Source organism: Cricetulus griseus, chromosome 6 (genome assembly GCF_003668045.3).
Source record: "Cricetulus griseus strain 17A/GY chromosome 6, alternate assembly CriGri-PICRH-1.0, whole genome shotgun sequence".
Taxonomy (NCBI): domain Eukaryota; kingdom Metazoa; phylum Chordata; class Mammalia; order Rodentia; family Cricetidae; genus Cricetulus; species Cricetulus griseus.
This window is the reverse complement of record NC_048599.1, coordinates 155,467,015-155,485,228: the sequence shown is the minus strand read 5'-3', so window position 1 is coordinate 155,485,228 and position 18,214 is coordinate 155,467,015. Positions and strand designations below refer to the sequence as shown.

The following is an 18,214-nucleotide window of genomic DNA, read 5'->3' as shown; positions in this document are numbered from 1 at the left end:
TGTGTGTGTGTGTGTGTGTGTGTGTGTGTGTGTGTGTGTGTGTGTGTGTGTGTGTGTGTGTGTGAGTGTGTGTGTGTGTGTGTGTGTGTGAGTGTGTGTGTGTGTGAGTGTGTGTGTGTGTGTGTGTGTGTGTGTGTGTGTGTGAGTGTGTGTGAGTGTGTGTGTGTGTGTGTGTGTGTGTGTGTGTGTGTGTGTGTGTGTGCGCATATGGAAGTCAGAGGTTGGCTTTGATTGTCTTCCTGTGTTAGTCAATCCTTCATTTTTTTTTCTTGTTTTTTTTTTTTCATTAGTTCAAATTAGGAACAAGCTTGCTTCACATGTCAATCCCTTCTCCCTCTCCCTTCCCTCTCCCCCCTAATCCTTCATTTTTGAGACAAACTCTCTTACTGAACCTGAGCTTATCTATTTGTTTGCGTTGGCTGACCAACAAGCTTCAGGGGTCTTTAACTCCCCAGTGCCAGGATTATGGGTGCATAGCACTGCCCTCACCTTTTTGCATGGATGCTGGGGATCTCAACTCATGTCCTCATGCTTGCACAACAGGCACTTTCCTCGAGCCATCACCTCAGCCCTCTTCTGAATTACCATTTTTCTGGGCATAATTTTATCTTTGAAATGAAGAGGTTGGCTTCAGGGACCTCCAAGTTAGCTTGATGCTCCATGATTGTGTGGTGATCTAGTCCCAGGAAGTGTCATAACAACAGTCTGCCCAGGTACAGTGAATTTTACCTATCCTGTCAGTACCTGTTGAATATCTGGTGTGTTTCGGATACCACCTGAGCTTGATGAGGGTCATAGCTGCCAAGGGCACACAGTGAGCCACTCATTTCATTTGTTTGCAATTAAACAATTGTTCATACTAAATAACCACATGTATTCATACAACAAGCACCTAGTATTGCCAAGTACCATGCAGGAAGCTTTGAGAGACACACAATGAATTGGACACAGGGTTTGTTGTCATGCCATGTGCTGTCTAAATGGGAGACATAGTGGGTGAAGCTGTTCCTGACCACCCTCTCTAAAACTAGACCTCTCTTTTTAGCCTCCATCCCTTCCCATGTTTTTAATAGTACCTGTCCTAGTTGCTATCTGTTGCTGTTGTAAAATATTGGCCAAAACCAACTTGGGAGGAAAGGGTCAATGTGGCTTACCCATTTCTAATCACAGTGGGTCATTGAGGATAGTCAGGACAGAAACTCAAGCAGGAGCAGAGGTAGAGAACATGGAGAAAAGCTGCCTATTGGCTTGCTCCCCACACCTTTCTCAGCTTGTTTGTTTTCTTTCTTTGGTTTTGTTTTGTTTTTTGTTTTTTGTTTTTTGTTTTTTTGAGACAGGGTTTCTTTATGTAGCTTTGGAGCCTGCCCTGGCACTCTGTAGACCAGGATGGCCTCAAACTCACATAGATCCACCTGCCTCTGCCTCCCAATTGCTGGGATCAAAGGCATGCACCAACACTGCCTGGCTAAGCTTTCTTCTTATATAACCCAGGATGACCTGCCCACAATAGGCTGGCCCCCCTCACATCAACCATCAATTAAAAAAAAAAAAAAAAACATGTATAGTCCAATCTGATGGAGGAGATTTCTCAACTGAGGTTCTCTCTTCCAAGGTGTCTGTAGTTTGTGTCAACTTTACAAAAAACCTCACCAGCATAGCTGTTACTACCTGACTTACGGATACAGCACCTGTAACTTGACCTCATATTACAGTTTAGTGTTTGTCCCGTAATAAGAATACAAGCTCTCTGAGAGCATGAGCTCCATCCTATAACTGCTGTTTCAGTAGCTGGAACAGTGCTCAACATCAAACAAACATCCACTAAAACATTTTTAGAAAATCCCATAAGATGCTAGGAATTATGTAATGGGAGAGACATTCAGATAGAATTATAGGATCTCCATGAGAGAGTGAGGGGACAGATCCCATGTAACCAGGCCCTGGTTCTAATTCTAATTAGAATTGCATCTAAGAAATACCTTAAGAGTTTCTACAAAGACCCGTTGCCCAGTTCCTACAACAAGCTTGAGAAAACGAGAATCTTGGTGTGGGCATGATGTTCAAATGTTAGTATCTGCAGCTGTTCACCAGGTAATGGTCATACAGAGAAGGGAAGGCAAGCTAGGATACTCTTAGAAGCTTCACGGAGGAGGTGGCATTTGTGCTGGCTGGAAGACCAGGTTGGATTTGGATGAGAAGCGTTGCAGATGGAGAGCACAGCATGAACAAAGCACAGAGGCAGGAAGCTCAGGATGTGTCCAGGGAGTAGCAGCTCATTTTGGCCAGAGCCTGAGGAACACAAGAGGGAAATAACAGAAGTGACATCTTAAGAGTTGACCACAGCCAATTTCAAAAGGTTCCACATGCCAGATCATAGGCTTGGGCTCCATTTGGTTATGTGGTGAATGAGAACTGTGAATGGTTTATGAACAGAAGTGATCAGAACCTTCCCTGGTTCCCTACCACTGGCAGGTAGCTTAGAAGGCGGCAGGAAAACCAGTCCAGAGGTCAGTGCTGTGGTCTGTATAGTGTGAGTTCAGCTAACAGCTGAACAGTGGACAGTGGGGAGAATGCTGAGGCAGAGCTGGACAAGGGTATGTAAGGCTCCTCACCAGCCTCCAGCCTCCTTTGTCCTGGTGTAGTTGGTGGCATGGGGATCAGAGCATCTCTTGCCCAGCCTTTTCCCATGTGGCTGAGGAATCAGCAGTACAGGTCAGGCCCCTTCCTGAATGAAAGCTAATTGTATCCGGAGAGGCACTGTTACAGGCAGAAATCATTACTATCCAAGCTACCCTGGAGTCAGGCTTCTGGCATCTTCATTTACAGTGTGTGACTCTGCTTTGGTAGCTAGTTGCAGTACCAAAAGATCTTACATGTTTTAGTGTGCTGCTACTTCAGTTTTAAGTTATTGTGACATTTATTTATTTATTGTGTATATGTGCCACAGTGCACATGTGGAGCTCAGAGGGCAACTAGTGCGAACCAGTTTTCAGGCTTGGTGGCCAGTTTTCTTACCCAATGAGCGAGCCATCTTGCTTGTGGCAACTAATTACTTTTTAAAAAAAGTTTTAAATGTATATGGGTGTTTCACCTGCATAAATGGCTGTGTACCACATGTGTGCCTGGTACCTACAGAAGCAAGAAACTGTTGAGTTGGTACTGGAATTACAGATGGTTTTGAGCCTCCATGTGGGTGTTGGGAACTAAACCTGGGTCCCCTGGAAGAGCAGACAGTACTCTTTAACTGCTGAGCCATCTCTTCAGCCCCTTATATGTTAGTTTTGTTTTGAGATAGGATCTTAATATGTAGACCTGGCTGGTCTTGAACTCACAGAGATCTGTCTGCTGTCTCCTGAGTGCTGAGATTAAAGACTACTTTGCCAGGCAGCTTTTTAAGCTCTGGTATATTGAGGGCAGCCACAGGCTAGGCTAGCAGCCAGGGGCCAGGGGCCAGGGGCCAGGGTCTGTTTTAATAGCTTCATGGCAGAATGCTATAGGCATGGGACATTTGCATAGGCAAGGACACCATGTATGTGTCCTTGGGCTAGGAAAAGGTGCAGCTGGGGAAGGGAGGTGGGTTTAATGTTGCTGATACAGGCTTCCTGGAAGAGGGCCACCTGTTCTTGGCCAGCTGCTGCTGGGACCAGGGCTTCCCCAGGGTCATATACTACCCAGAAGGACAGATAAGCAAGGGTGGCTAGTGTAAGAGGTTTTTCTCTTTGCTCTGTCTGTCCGGCCTGGACTGACCTTATTGACAGTTTTTAAAGAATGTCTCTGAGACACAGTCTTGACCATTTGTGAGATTTCACACTCTTTAGCTTTTTGGAAGCTAGCAGAACCTGCCAAATTAAGGGCAGGAGCTATTGCTGCATTTCACTCATGAGAAAAATTGGGTCTTGGGTAAGGTAAGATGGCTCAATCTGCAGTGATATAGTCAGAGAATGTGGAAGCTGGGACTTGTTCAAGCGAAAACTCAGATGGGCTGGCTGCACACACAAGGAGTGCACTAGTCAGTGGTTTGCTGCCTTTGCTACCCAGCTGTGTGACTTTGGGCAAATCTCTTACTAAGCATGTCACCTACATGAGCTATAATAGGAGAGTCACATGTCTATTTAGGATTATTTGAAAATTAAAATGACAGTTTATTAGGAAAAAAATCTACACCTTGACTGGTATGCATTTGATGTTGAGTTAATTTATTATTTTTAAAAAATTACATCTTGAGCCGGGCATTGGTGGCACAAGCCTTTAATCCCAGCACTCGGGAGGCAGAGGCAGGCGGATCTCTGTGAGTTCGAGACCAGCCTGGTCTACAAGAGCTAGTTCCAGGACAGCCTCCAAAGCCACAGAGAAACCCTGTCTCGAAAAACAAAAAAAAACAAAAACAAAAACAAAAACAAAAAAAATTACATCTTGAAAGCCGGGCATTGGTGGCACACGCCTTTAATCCCAGCACTTGGGAGGCAGAGGCAGGCAGATCACTGTGAGTTCAAGGTCAGCCTGGTCTACAAAGCAAGTGCCAGGATAGGCTCCAAAGCTACACAGAGAAACCCTGTCTCAGGGGAAAAAGAAAAAAAAAAAAAAAACTAAACTACATCTTGAAATAATTGTGTTCCCATAGGAAAGTATATACAAATAATCTTGTACCCTTCACTCTTTTCCCCATTAGATAATTTTATGTATCCATGGAATAATATCAAAACCAATAAACAGATATTAGCGCAATAATTATTAACTAGATTGCAGATCTTCATTGAATCCCATTTTTCTTTTCAGATACAAGTTAGATGATTATTTCAAAGGTTTCCCCCTACCTCTGACAGTAATTTTTAATATTTAAAAATTATTTTGTGTCTGTGTGTTTATATGGGCACATGTGTGCATGTCTGCAGAGGCCAGAAGTGGGTGTCAAATCACTTGAGCTAGAGCTACAGGTGGGTGTAAACCACCTCACATGGGTGCTGAGAACCAAACTCTGGTTCTTTGCAAGAACAGCAATGTCTATTACCTGCTGAGCCGTGTCTCTAACTCATCAACTCTAGTGTAACATACAGATCTTCATTTCCTGTGAAATGTACTGTCTGACTTTATCTAATATTTCTTATTTATCCTGTCTGTGTTTTCTTTACTGTGTGTTCTCTTCTTCACTGTTTCCCAGGTTGATTTCTTAGCCCCTGCTTTGTCTCCTATGGCCCCAGCCGTCAGGTGGAGCTTTCTCTTCTCCTTATGTTATGATTCTAAAGTCAGTGTCACCATCCACCTGCCTTTGCTATGCCCTTCTCTTGTCCCCTGTTTCTGACTACTTGCTGAATATAAACTATAATTATATCCCAAACTAAGTTGTCATTTGTAAAACTTTGATCTGGCTTCCTTCTTTCTCCCAATAGAGTCATTATTGGAAGGTCCTAAAATGGCTGAGAAATGGAGGTGCAGTGAGCCCTGTGCTGGGAATATATTTATGTGGAAACCAGTCAAATTATATGCATTAAATACTTCAAGTGTACTTTGATAAAATTGTTCAAAACAAAATTTCCCATAACCAAATAGCCTCAAGTTGTTCAGTGACCCTACACCTCAGAGAAGACTCCCACAGTTACCCTGTAGGGCTGTTGGGGGATTAGACGAGTTGATTTGGGTGGGGTGTAAAGAGGGACCTGTGGCACATGAAACTCTCCAGAATGCCTTGCTCTTGTCATTGTCCTTTCCTCTCTTGTACAGTTTAAGTGTGCTATTTCTGGAGCAGAATTAGTGTCCAGTAAGTGCAGGAATGGATGGGTGGGTGGGTGGGTGGGTAGGTGGATAGGTGGATATGGATGGATGTATAAGTTGGTGGGCGGTGTTGATTAAAGTTTCCAAGCCCACTCCTTGCTTTCTAACACATTCCCTTGCTTCTGCAGAAAGCAAATGAAAACTTCTTCTCAGGAGCTCTTGCTGGGGCATTTGACATTTTTTGTGCCCAAGATTAGGAAATCCATTTTCAATCCCTCTGGATACACGGTTCCATTCCCAGTTTGAGACATTTGAGTGACACTCCTGACATCCACACCTTACAGAGCTGGCTATGGTTTGTCCTTTCTCCAAGTCTCAGGGCACACCAATTCCTCAACTACATCATGGGGAAAGCATCCGTACCCAGACCATGGATCACCCAAGACTGTCACTATCATCCCGTGTCACCCAGCTGGGGCCTTCCAGCTTCAAAGTGCATTCCTCATGCCATTTCTTTGGTTGCCTTTTTAGAATTGACTCCCCTGGGATTTGTAGCACACTGGGCCCTTGTGTCATTCTGAGTACATTCCTTTATCAACCTGTGTTCTGCTCCACCTAGGAGTCTAGGTTCACTGGTGAGCGCTGGACACCTTAGGAAAGAGGAGCTCTCTGGTTAGCACTCAGCAGTGGGTGCCTGTTGTATTGTTTCCTCATCTGTAAAGCACAGCATGACTCCTGTGTCCCTTTAGATGATTCCTTGAGATAGTGCTATGTTCCTATTTTACCAGTCTTAGGTTTCCAGACAAAGAACAAAAGGCTTGTGCAAGGTCACAGTGCTGGTGGGTGGTGATCTTCCTCCATAGCATTTCCAGACTCCTCCTAGCTGTGCATTCCTGTGGCTCATTCTGGCTTTAGCCCTAGGCTTCTTCTGTGGATTATAGGCTAAACCTTTTATTATTTTGTCTGCTGTTTCTATACTTTTTTCAGTTTTAAGAAAGCTTCATAGGTCCCAGCAGGAATTTGTTCCTCCCTGACTCTGAGGCTCTCGGGCTTTCTAAGCTGGCGCCTCAGTCCCACCTGTTACCCTGTGCATCCACTGGCTTCTGCTTTCATTCCCCTAACATCAGGTCTGACCTTGCTCAGTTTCTGTGTTTCTTGCTGCTTGTATGTTTTGCTTCTTTGCTGGTAAAAGGCTCCTTCTCTTATCAAGTGGTCTCAGTCTTCTCCTTTGTGTACCCAGCACTCGTCAACTATTTCTTTTTTAATATTTGCGTATTTTATGTACATGAATATTTTGTCTGAATGTATGTATGTGTCTCCCTGGAACTTGAGTTCAAGATGGTTGTGAGCCACTGTTTAAGTACTGGGAACCAAATGCAGGTTCTCTGTAAGAGCCACAGTGATCGTAACCACTGAGCCCCATCAACAATTTCTAAAATGGATGTGCTGTATTTCAGCACTGGAAGGTCTAAGCGCTTTCAACATGGTTGAGGAGACTAAGGAATCAGGGGATCTCAACATTCAATATGGTAAAAAGTTGTGATTGTAAAAATGGAAGATGTTTGTTGAAATGCAGGAGGGGTATATGTAATCTAGATCTAGGGATCAGAGATGTCTTCCTGGAACAGATTGTGTCTGAAATGAGCCCACAGGATGAGTTGAAGTTGCTTTAGTGAGTGGGTGGATGGCAGTCGTGTTGGGAATTGTAGATGAGGCACAGATGGGTACTTACATGGGGACGGGGTATTGCAGCTCAGAGGTAGCCAGCTCCTCGACCTTGCAAGCTCAGGGATGTGGGAAGGGTGAGGATGAAGCATGGAAGTGATGTGGCTAGGAGAAGGTCTACTTAGAGAGCTGCAGCAGAGGAGTCTTTAGCCCTCTGCTTAGAAGAATGCTTAGGGAAGACCATTGGTGGCAGGGTGAAGGGACTGTGGCAGTGACTGAGGTCCAAGTGGAGCTGAGGTTGCGGTAGTGCTAACACAAGTACAGATTCAGATGTGCAGGGGGTGGGTATCTAGATGTAGTCACTAATTAGCTGTCTGTGCATCTAGTGGCATTCTGTCCCACCTTGCGCTTCTTTGCCCTTCTATACACTTCCTTCACTCAACAGTTGCTTCTTGGCTGGTTCTGCATGCCCACCCACCCCCACTCTTTTATCCCTACCACCCTCATCTTGTAAGACCCCCAGGAGGCTCAGGCCCCCCAGGATCTCAGCCCAGGACCTCAGTCACCCCAATCACCAGGCGGAGTCAAAAGCTTGATGCAAACTGCACGAGGCTTTATTGTAGTTGTTTAACAAGCTAACCCATGTTAGCTCCGGTCTTTCATCCATCCACCATGGTGGGTGGCTAACAAAGACAGCTCGAAGCGTCTGCATAGAGATCTTATAGGGCAGTGTAAGGGGAGTGTCTAGGGGTACAAACAGGCTCAAGATTGGTGTGGCTCCAGACTTGGAGGGCTTGCCCTGTGTTGATTGGTCAACTGGTTGTTATGGCCCATAGGCTCTCCCAGGGTGGTTGCTATGCTCTGTGCGTCATTGCTGTGCACTTGTCGGTAAAGCACACCCAGAGCCGTAAAGTATAGCACCACCAGCTAACTTCTGATTGGTTCCTTGCCATGAGGCAGGCGCCTAACCTCATAGTGACCAAGGCAAGGTCAGAAAAGCACGTGTTCTGCTGTTATGGCTGCCGAAATGGGGAGCTGGTCCCTTCAGTCTGCTCAGTCCTTATGAGAGAGTCAGCGTCCATGGCGTTCCTTCAGAGTGCACCTCTCAGCATCCCTGAGCCATCCTCACTCCTATCTCCAGCACCCCAGCAGTAGTACCAGGGAGAATGGCACAAGCGCAGCCCTCAGCCTCTTTTGCTAAGTTGTCTCAACAAAAGGAAGAAGAGACAAATATCTGCCTGACTTTTCTAGACTAGATTTTTTAACTGAGGGGCAAGAACAGGTTACTTCTTCCCACCCAGAGAATATGGGTCACCCTAAGTAGTGGCACTGTGTCCTCCGCCGTAGAGCATTGGCATTGGAATTTCCCCCCTTAGAGTCTACCCAGCCCAGTCCCTTCCTCTGATGAAGACTGACATTTCTAGGGGTCACGTGGTTTGCCCAAGGTCACAATGAAATGAAACCAGAAGTCTCTAGTTCAGTTCTTTCATGGGTCTGGTGACCGTACATGATTTTTTTTTTTTTTGTCATAAGTTTGACAGTTTGACAGTCTAGAAAATAAGACTTATAAGCTGTTTTAACAGCAGTCTAGGAATAACTTGTCCAAGATCATGGGTAGTACAGCCTGCAGACTTGAAGACTAGCCCTTCCCTGCACTTTCAGACTCTCACCCAGGGCTCCAGGCTTGGAGAACATGGGGTTAAAGACTCCTCCAAGTGTCTTACAACCATAGTCCGCTTCACCAGCCCCCAAACTCATAGTTTCTTTCTTTCTCTCTTTTTCCTCATTGTTGTCTTTTTCTTGTGTGGCTGTGGAAATTGCGTCAGTTTAATTAGGCTGCTCAGCTCAGTACTTTTCCACTGAGTTTACTAGGAACTGTGAATTTGTTGTAGCAAGCTGCACTGCCGGCTGCAGTATCTGATTGGCATGCCAGGAGCATCACCAGTGAACAGCTAAATAGAGATGGGGAGGAAAGTGGGTCAGGAAACAGGCCTCAGGTAACTGCAGAGGCTGCGGAAGGCAGCGCAAGGCGGCAGGTGGCCACAGCATGGCACTGTCTCCTACTGCCTGAGCCTCAGAGCACCCTGCCCCCGCCCAGCTCAGTACTGCAGCCTCCCCTCCCCCTTTGCAGGTGATTGTTCCTGTGGCCATTTTGCCTTCTGTTTCTGTAGGGATGGACAAAGCTTTTATACCAGACAGCCAGGGGGGGGGTGGAGGGGGAGAAGGAGAGAGAGAGAGAGGGAGAGAGAGAGAGAGAGAGAGAGAGAGAGAGAGAGAGAGAGAGAGAGAGAGAGAGAGAGAAGGTGAGTGTTGGGTATTGGCAGCGGGAAGGGGGTGGTTTTTGGCTCAGTAAAGAATGCCAGAAACTGGTTCAAATGGAATCATTAGCCACTGGTTTTCTAAACCATTAAGGCCTTTGGATTTCCAGAGCTGGTATATTGAGAAACTGGCTGGCCTGGTTTGAGAGGGCTACAAGAGTGATGAGCAAAGGGGCCAGCGGTATTTCTGTTTGCATGTCTCCTGCTGTGTCTTCCTTATCTCACCCTCCTCACTTCCATTATGTCACATTCTTGTGCTGAACTCCCTGAGAAAGGGGTGAGTGATTATGTCAGAGGGGACAGGAAGCTTCTAGAGGGCACTGAGGACTTAGTCAAGAGAGGGAGGGATGGAGGAAAGAGTGTCAGAGCTTGCCATGCAGGTCTCAGGACTGACCTCCTTGATAGTGTGGATCTGGGGTCTGTCTCAGAATGGGAAGATGCCTGGACCCCTAAGGATCTGCTCATCCACACTTCAAGCTAAGGCACAAACAGGAAAAGCTAGAATGTGGACCAGCCCAATGTTGTCAGAACCATGCCATGCCTATTTGAATATGTGGTCTTGTTTCTAATGCCACTCTGAGAACACTCAAGAGTGTTTTTTTGTTTTGTTTTGTTTTGTTTTGGGGGTTTTCGAGACAGGGTTTCTCTGTAAAGCTTTGGTACCTATCCTGGCACTCACTCTGGAGACCAGGCTGGCCTCAAACTCACAGAGATCTGCCTGCCTCTGCCTCCCGAGTGCTGGGATTAAAGGCGTGCGCCATCAGCGCCCGGCCCCCTTTAGATCTTAGCCCTGTGTGTAAAGTCAGAGTTTACCTGACACGCTCCTCCCATGAGTCACACATTAGGGAACGAGCACTGGGCCCAGCCAACCTCAGATCTCAGGATCTCAGGGTCACTCAGATCTCAGCTGTGCAACTGTGTCCTCGGTCTTCCCAAGGCCGGCACCAGTACAGGCCGGTGTGAGTATTCCTTAGCTATGAGTCTCCTTGATAATACTTGGTAGGAATGGGAGTAAAGGCAGATTCTCAGAACTGAAAAGCCCAGTGGCAAGAACCCAGACTATATGTAATTTATGTAATTCTGTAAGAAAATGGGGTTCATTTTGTTGAGAAATTGTTTTCAATAATTTCTACTTAAATTTACTGAAATTTGCTTTAATGACAACCTTTGTTAGAATACCTTCACTCTGTACAGTGTACCTTTCCCTTTTGAGGAGAAATCAGAGGATGGAATAAAAACAGTCTGTTGAACAATTTTCACGAGGTCCTTTGGAGGGCTTTAATTCAGCATGGTGTCTTGTATTGAGGACCATTTTGATTGGATTTTTCAAGGCCAACATGTTGTGGCAGATAATTGACCATTCAGATGTCAAGTAGTCTCTCACTAAGACCAAAGTGGAATACATGGACAAAAATGCCCATCAGAATTGTCCTGAGACGTTTTGGCTGTGAAAATGGGTTTTCTGTGACCTTGGGAACCAGGTGGTGGAACAGACAGTGGCTGGCCAGACACAGACACTGTTGTTTTCTGTGCTGTGCTGTGCTGTACTGGTATGTTTTAGATGATGCCTCGGAACCATTTCTGTGGACTTGGAAGGTGATATCCACTCTCAGTCAGGAGGCCTTGCGTGGAGGGGGTGGGGGGATTGTTTTTGTTTTTGTTTTTGGTTTTTTTTTTTTGCTTTTTATTTTTTATATATTCGAATTACAAACAACATTGAATTACATGACAATCCCAGTTCCCTCCTCCCTCCCTTCCTCCTCTACCACCCCCCCAACTAAAATCCTACCTTTCATATGTCCTTTCTTCTAATCTACACCTGACTCAAAATTTCTGCTTCCTTGTGACCTCTGCATCCTTCCTTTTCTTCCCTTCTCACTCTTGTAGCTTCCTCCCCGGAGGGGGGATTGTTAAAAGAGAGGATGGCATCTTAGCACTTAGGAAGGGTTCCACACAGAGGCCAGCAGAGTCTGAACATTTCTTCATATTCTTATTTTGAGGTTACATCAGGACTTGTCACTGGAGTCATGTGACCTGGTTGGAAGGGGTAGAGAAGAGAGGGGTCACATAGAGGGCAGCAAGCTGAGTGCCTGCAATAAAGGTGTCAGTGCACACAAAGACCTTCAGATGCTCTTTGCTAACTAGGTGTGCCTGGCTACAGCCTCTTTGGTCAGGGACACTTAGTAGGGTAGTTGGGAAAGCCTGCAACCTCTTCCTTAAGAACTTCCACTCTGCTCAGCAGTCAGACTGTGGTCTACCCTCCTTGGGTTTGACTCTGGAAATGCTCTTCTGCTTCTGCTTCTTGGAATGTCAGTCCTGTGAGAGAAACCAGTACAGGGCTGATGCATCGCCTTCTCACACTGCTTTGCTGCAACCTCAGCTCCTGAGCACCTCCCAGAATCCATTGGTCCCGGGATCCCCCTCTTCCACTCTAGGCTCGGAGCAGAAGTGGTCGTGCAACCAAGATCTACTTGGCAACATGAGGACAGGATTGTAGTGTTCACTGCTGATGGCTGCATCCCTGTACACTTTCGGGGCATAAGCACATAGAGAGTCCCCATTCCCTTCTCTGTGTCTTTCCTCCTGCCCGCATACTTATGGGTACTTTATGTGTAACTTGTCCTTCCTTGTATGTCTGTTCCCTTAGCAAATCCTGTTATGTCAGCCCTGCAGTACACATGTATCTATTCCCATCTTGTCACTTCTGCCACCTGCCTGATTCCAAACTGATCTGTCCTTTGCGTTGACCCTACAGTGTCAGCTTCTGCTGCTGGCTGCTCAGGCTGTTCATCATCTGCTTGTTTACATCTCAGGCTCTTATATTAAACGTTCATTAAATGTTCCATGATCCATCCAGAGCAACCTTGTCAGAACAGGGAGGGAAAAAGCACATATCTATCTTCTCTCTTGTCGTTTCTCTCAGATGGATGAATTGAGTATTTTTATTGCATTGAAGATTAATTACCTCCTATCCCCAGGCCAGCATTAATATTCTAGCTATAGTTTCTTGTGATTAGGGCCTGACAGAGTGTCTGTCCTTCCCCTAAACTCCCTCCTTCACCTGGTCTCTCATTTCTGTACGCCTTGGCTTTTGCCGGGGTTGGCGGGGGGAGTAGAGAAGGGGACAAGCTTGACCTGTGGCTTTAGGTGAAGTATTGAATTGTGCCTCTTACAGTTCACACACCTCCTAGATTGCCTGCATTCTCCTGGCATGTGAGGTATGGGTAATGTGGTTACCAGAAACACTTGAGTCCCAAGAGTTTAAGTGACGAGCCCAAGGCTGTCCAATGAATAAATTTCAGACCCTGATGCCTCACTGGGCTTTAGGCTATACTTACACTTTTTCCTCTCCAAACAAGCCAACTCTTAATGTGGAAAATGCACTGGAACTCTGACTTACCTAATCTAGGACCCCTTTTGGGAGCACCTATTGGGACATAGACATGCCTTTTCAGGATGAAGGAGGAGAGGCCTCCTGGAAGTCCACTCCTCTGGCCAGGTGATGGCTGGTGGATAATAGACACTGCTTGTCCCCCCAGAAAGGAACATGTTCATCCTTGAAGGTATTTATGCTCACAAAGACCCTTTCACTTGTCTCTAAGATGGCTTCTGAGAGGCTGGGGGTGGTGGGGGGGGTGTCTTCATTGATGAAGTACCTATCTCAGAAGCATGAGGATTTGAGTTCTATCCCCACAACCCATGTAAAAATTTCAGGTAAGGTGGTACGTGCCAGTAGTCCCAGAAATAAGAAGGTGGAGACCAGAGTGGTGAGTTCCATTAGTCTAGGCTGAGTGGTGAGTTCCAGCCCAGTGAGACCCTGTCTCGGATGTGGGTGGCATTTCTAAAAATTATACTCATGATTTTCTCTGCCCCCACATGCATGAGTGTACACACACATATTAACAAGTGGCTTCTTGTCTCTCATGATGACCAAACTCCAGTTCCCCATTCCTGCCTGTGTACCATTCCAAACAAGTATGTTCTGAAGTTTCCTTATATGTGCTGCTTCTCTGTGCCCTCCCCACCCTCCAGCACCCCTCTGCTATCCTGGCCAGCCTGTCCCAGCTTCCCAGGCCTGGAGTCCCTGTGAGTCAGCTTGTGAAGAGCCTGTAGTCAGGAGTCTCCTCAGCACTCCCCAGTTCTGCCGTCCTACCCCCTGGCATTTCTTGGAAGTTTGGGTGTTCCTGTCTGTCCCACAGCGGGCAGAAGTGCTTTTTGTCCTGGATCACTGTAACACCTTTTAGTGATTTCCTAAGCCTTTGTTCTTCATCCATCGTGGACACTAATGGACTTCAAACACTGCCCTGCTTTTCAGCTTAAAACTCCAGGAATAGGGCCAAGCGTTCATGCTTTAATTCCAACACTCAGGAGACAGAGGCAGGTGCATCTATCTGTGAGGCCAGCCCAAGAGACATGAGAGACTGTCCCCCAAAAAACAAACAGCTAAAACTCCAAAAATCTATCATGTCACCTATCCTTGCTCTTTCACATTCTAATCCTTTGTCCCCGGTATGAGTGCTTCCAGCATGAGCCTGACTGTGCATCCCCTGCAGACATTAAGGCCCGAGAGGCTTTAGTTTGGGGAGATCTACTGTGCAGTGGTGATTGACATCTCAGTCTTATTTAACCCCTGAATAGTTTGGTGAGTTAAAGTATCTTCTATCCAGGGGTCCAGGAAGACTTTATGAAGTTAGAGTTCACTGAGTGGGAAGGGTGACAGTTTTTCCCCAGAAGGGGCTGAAGTGGGAGGGGCATGGGAAGGGTGAGGCTAGTAGAGACTCTTGGTGTCACCAGGGACCATCAGTGTACTAGCCACTTGGATTGGATCACAGAACTAGGGGGAGATTCAAAGAGACATAAGGGTCCGAGGGTGAGCTGAGCCTGTTCATTGATGGACATGGAAGTGAAAAATGTCTGGCTGAAGGATTCATGTGGGCACAGGGGAGCCACTGGCAGGCTTTGAGCAGGGGAGGTGTTAGCCTGAGCTGAGATTTACAAAGGTTACTTTGGGCCCCAGTGGATTGGAGAGAATTTGTAGCATGGAGAGGAAATGCTAAGAAGCTGTTGTAATCATCCAGGACACATGTTCTCAGGGAAGAACAGTCCAGTGGCCGTGAGGGGTGAGGCAGCAGGAGGGCAGGACCAGGCATGCAGAGTGGCAGGACTCAGTGTCTGCCCTTGACATGAGACAGCTGTGACTGTAAGGAAGAATGGAGGCAAGGGAACTGTCTCTGGAGGGTTTGAAGGGCAGCCGATGTGCGACTGGGAAGGGGTGGTAGTAATTGCCATTTGAGCATCGGAACTTGAAGTACAGGTGAACTACCTGTTTCCCTTGGTTCTTCAGTGTGGCTGTCACCAGTCACAGGCCCCTCTGGTGCTCCTCCTTATTTTTACACATGTGCCTACCTTTTACAGGGCATCCGAGGGAAGCTCACAATGGACCTTGTTATCTCTGAGTTTCAGATGGGCCCTCCATGTCCCTTTCCATACTCTAGGTCCTCAGTCCTCTAGGTACTGAGTTGCCCTCCTGTGTGCATATGCACATGGGAGGGGCACCTGGTAGTTATGATCCACGCAACCTTGCAGGTGATGTCTGAATCTATACATGAGAGAAAGCACATAGAGTGGCCGGGAGTCTCCTAGGTAAGGAGTCTCCCCGAACCATTGACTCAATAAGCTGAAAAAGTTATTAGAGAATAAAAGCAGATCTTAATAATAAATGCATCGGAAGCCATTAGGACGTAGCAAATAGGAAAGCCAGGATGGCTGTCAGCTATCATAAGAAGCTGGAGGCTGTTGGATGGGATGATCAAATTTAAAAGTATACTCAGCTGTCAGAGCTGAGATTGATGTCTTATAGCTGTGAGAACAGCTGTCATGCACTGGGCACCTTTGGGAGGAAATTGCTGTAAGCATTTTACATGTAGTAATAAACTCAAGTCTTGTAAAAACTTAGCAAAATGGCAACTATCGTTATTTCTGTGTTTGGGGTGAAGAAACAGAGGAAGCTTGTCCAAGGTCATATAGCTGGTACACGATGGAGTTGGCATTTAAACTTGGAGTTTTAATATCAAGACCTACCCCTTGGCCATCTTCCAGCCAACTTTGGACTACTAGTAAAGCAAACTTTAAGCCATTCTTAACTCGTAGGAGACAAGAACATTGCCATCTTCTCTGTATCTATTGTGCTATAATGGTACCTGGGCATGTAGTATGTACTCTCTAAATGTGAATGTCCTTCTAAGTCATCTTCATAATGTAAAGAGAAACAGGGTCTCATGGGACTTCGTACTTGCTATGTGGCCAAGGATAACTTTGAACTCCTGACCCCCCAGCTTCTATCTTTTGAGTGTCGGTATTACAGGCATATACTGCCATGGCACCCAGTTTACATGGTACTTATGATCAAACCTAGGGCTTCATGCATGCTAGGTGAGCACATCCTCAGTCCAAGTTAAAAAACATGTAAGATTGTATGTGTATGGGTGTCTTGCCTGCATGTATGTTGGTATGCCATGTGCATGCTTGGTGCCTATAGAAGCCAGAAGAGGGCATCTGACCCCTGGAGTTTATAGATGGTTGTCAGCCACCATGTAGGTGCTGGGAACTGAACCTGGGTTCTCTGGAAGAACAGCCAGTGCTCTTAACCACTTAGCCATTTCTCCAGCTCCATCTTTCTCTTCTTGATGAGTAATATTCCATTGTGGCTAAACTACACAATTTATCAATTTGCCTATTGTGTTGGTATTCTCAAAACACATAACAGGCTACCACTTACAAGAGTGTGTGTTTATCAGTTAATATCTGTGGAAGTCGGGAGTCTGGGTAAGACCAGCTGTGTTTTCAGACTATGATTTCACAAAACCTAAATGGAGGTGACAGGTGGGCCAGAAGTTATGTAGAGGCTCTGGGGAGGATGTGTTCCTGTGTTCTCTCAGCTCAGCAGCCGGCTTGAGTTCCGTGAGACCACAGGAGTGAAATCACGCTCCATGCTGTCAGCCTGTGGTTATTCACAGCCCCTACCAGGCTTGTCTGCTCTTTCAACATGACACATGATGTTATCTACAGAATTCACATTCAAGAACTGTGCACTGGAGTTATCAAAAACAAAAAAAAGATATAAGGTTAAGTAAGTTTATGATTTTGTGTTAATCCAGACTCAGAAAAACAAGTATCACTTGTTTTCTGTCAGATTCAGAATCTCAATTTAAAAAGAAAAAGAAAGTCATGAGGGTAGAAGGGGTTATTTGGGAAGAGGAAGGGGTCAGGGGGACCAGCTGGAGGCAGGGAGAGGAGATATGAATGTAAGTACAGTTACATGCATGTGTGAAAGGGTCAATGTTTTGTACAATTAATGTGCACTAATTTAAATCACAAAATACTAGCTCATGATAATTTTAGTTTGCTCCTGATCTTGTGGCTGGAGCTTAAGGGCAGTCACATTGGGAAGAGGTTAGGCCACACTGTAGAAGAACCTGTAGAATGGAGCTGTTTGTATAGACATCATGGGAAATGCTGTCTGCTGCATATGTTATTCAAAAACCTCAACCTTGGCAACTGCACTGGTTGAATAGCATTCTGAAAAAATGTGTCAGCAGTGAGGAAGATGTTACTTTGATATTGGGGGTGTAGGGCCAAACATGGAACCCAACAGTCTACAACATTGTTTTGAACAAGTTGCAAAGTTGCAAAGCCACCTCAGTAGACCAAGATGGTGCCTGTGAGGATCACTAGGCCAGGAGCTGCCCTGTAGGCATTGGGGCTCCCACAGGGTGCTCCTGGGGACAGGACAGCAGCATGCTTGTCTGTGGAATTGCAGGTTGTTCCTGGATGGAACTCGGTCAGCCTGGGACACTTCACTTTTAATTTCAGCAAGAATGTAACTTTTGATCTGGTCTCAGTGATTCTACTTTATTTTAATTTAAAAAGCCAAAGTGCTAGCTGGAGTTACAGTATAGCTGGTCTAGAACTTGCCTAACAGGCAAAAAACCCTGGTCTCTATTCCTGGCACTGCATGAAGCAGGCCTGGTGGTAGATGCCCAGGATTCTGAAGATGGGGCAGGAGGACCAGAAGTTCAAGGTCATGAAGTTGCCCTTAGTCTCATAGTAAGTTTAAGGGTAGTTAGAGATTCAGGAGACCATGTTTGGGGAGGGGCAGCAAATGTAAAGCTCCCTCACCATGAGGGGCCCGAGGGTGTCACAGACCCTCTTGGTCAAGCCCACATTCAGCTGCCCTGTGCCTTGGCTGCAGTGACCAAACTGAACTCTGCTGAGCAGCTGCAGCAGAAGCAAAGACTCTTGAGTCTTGTGCACCAATGGTTCATCACTGCAGATGCTGCCTCCTGTTCACTATAGGCCCACTTTCTAAGTGCCTCTATCCTGTGAGGTCATCCAGGGGGCTTTTTCTCAGCTATTGTGAGATCTTCCTGCCATTCTGTTAGCCCCTGACTTAGATTCTGAACATATGAAGGGTCATCTGAATTTATCCATTATTTGAAGATCTCAAAGCCTTTGCCAGAAAC

The 18,214-nt window shown here is 46.2% G+C and overlaps 1 protein-coding gene across 5 annotated transcripts in view; it reads left to right on the top strand.

The window, feature by feature from the left end:
* Sergef (secretion regulating guanine nucleotide exchange factor) overlaps nucleotides 1–18,214 on the top strand; it is a 212,026-nt gene that overhangs the window by 111,435 nt on the left and 82,377 nt on the right. The window lies entirely within an intron of this gene.